The sequence below is a fragment of the Salvelinus sp. IW2-2015 genome, linkage group LG36 (assembly GCF_002910315.2).
Source record: "Salvelinus sp. IW2-2015 linkage group LG36, ASM291031v2, whole genome shotgun sequence".
Taxonomy (NCBI): domain Eukaryota; kingdom Metazoa; phylum Chordata; class Actinopteri; order Salmoniformes; family Salmonidae; genus Salvelinus; species Salvelinus sp. IW2-2015.
The window spans coordinates 27487799-27490139 of record NC_036875.1 but is presented as its reverse complement, the minus strand read 5'-3'; positions in this window follow the sequence as shown (position 1 = coordinate 27490139).

Genomic DNA, 2341 nt, shown 5'->3' with positions numbered 1-2341 from the left:
GAGAGAGGAGATTGGCTTACCCAGCTCACGCTGTAGGCAGGGCCAGGGACCCAGAAACAATAAATATTTAGAGGTGAACCCGGCCCCAAATCCAATAGTTAGCATACTGAAATGATGAATGAATCACTAGACCTGTGGAGAGACAATTGTTATCAACGGACTAAAATATTGAAACATTCAGAATACGTAATACACAAAAGTAAAGTAAAGACCTACCTACCTCTCAAATATACACAAATACAACCAATTCCATTCACAAACAATAAGTTCCACCCACCCCTTGACCACATCCCTGTCCCCAGGACGCCTAAAACACCATTGTTATTCCCCTGCAGGGGTCACTTCCTTATTCCCTGGGGAAGGTGTCGATGTCATAGCTCCCAGCAGCACACAGGTGCTATTCAATCTAAACTAATAACCAGTCCGGTGTTACTCAAGCTTTTCCCATTTGGAGCACATGGGAGGGCGTCTTGAGTTTATCCCTGTGAATAAGTTTTTGTCATATACAACTGTGCATCATTGCCATTCCAGAAGAAAGAGATGGCTTTTTGACTTATGTTGAGTCTTTAATTCATTCACAAAACCCTCATTAAACAGTTGTGTCTGTAAACTCTTTCCTGGTGGGTAGGGAGCCAAAGCCTCCAGCCCGGAAACAGTAACAGTAACACATCTAGATAACCACCCAGCAGTAACATAGCTAGATAACCACCCAGCAGTAACACATCTAGATAACCACCCAGCAGTAACATAGCTAGATAACCACCCAGCAGTAACACAGCTAAATAACCACCAGCAGTACATAGCTAGATAACCACAGCAGTAACATAGCTAGAACCACCCAGCAGTAACATAGCTAGATAACCACCCCAGCAGTACATAGCTAGATACCACCAGCAAACATAGCTAGATAACCACCCAGCAAAAGTTAAAACCCAATAGCTAGATAACCACCAGCAGTAAACATAGCTAGATAACACCCAGCAGTAACATAGCTAGATAACCACCCAGCCAGCTAACATAGCTAGATAACACCACAGCAATAACACATCTAGATAACCACCAGCAGTAATAGCTAGATAACTACCCAGCAGTAACATAGCTAGATAACCACCAGCAGTAACATAGCTAGATAACCACCCAGCAGTAACATAGCTAGATAACCACCAGCAGTAACATAGCTAGATAACCACCAGCAATACAATCTAGATAACACCAGCAGTAACATAGCTAGATAACCACCCAGCAGTAACATAGCTAGATAACACCCAGCAGTAACATAGCTAGATAACCACCCAGCAGTAACATAGCTAGATAACACCCCCAGCAGTAACATAGCTAGATAACCACCCAGCAGTAACATAGCTAGATAACACCCAGCAGTAACATAGCTAGATAACCACCAGCAAGTAACACATCTAGATAACCACCCAGCAGTAACATAGCTAGATAACCACCCAGCAATAACACATCTAGATAACCACCAGAGTAACACAGCTAGATAACCACCCAGCAGTAACATAGCTAGATAACCACCCAGCATAACACATCTAGATAACCACCCAGCAGTAACACACTAGATAACCACCCAGCAGTAACATAGCTAGATAACCACCCAGCAGTAACATAGCTAGTAAACCACCCAGCAGTAACATAGCTAGAAACCACCAGCAGTAACATAGCTAGATAACCACCAGCAGTAACATCTAGATAACCACCCAGCAGTAACATAGCTAGATAACCACCCAGCAGTAACACATCTAGATAACCACCCAGCAGTAACACATCTAGATAACCACCCAGCAGTAACATAGCTAGATAACCCCAGCAGTAACACAGCTAGATAACCACCCAGCAGTAACATAGCTAGATAAACCACCCAGCAGTAACATAGCTAGATAACCACCCAGCAGTAACATAGCTAGATAACACCCAGCGATAACAAGCTAGATAACCACCAGCAGTAACATAGCTAGATAACCACCCAGCAGTAACATAGCTAGATAACCACCCAGCAGGTAACATAGCTAGATACCACCCAGCAGTAACATAGCTAGATAACCACCCAGCAGTAAACACATAGCTAGATAACCACCAGCAGTAACATAGCTAGATAACCACCCAGCAGTAACATAGCTAAAACCACCCAGCAGTAACATAGTAGATAACCACCCAGCAGTAACATAGCTAGATAACCACCCAGCAATAACACATCTAGATAACCACCCAGCAGTAAAAACAAAATAGCTAGATAACCACCCAGCAATAAACACATCTAGATAACCACCCAGCAGTAACAAGCTAGATAACCACCCAGCAGTAACATAGCTAGATAACCACCAGC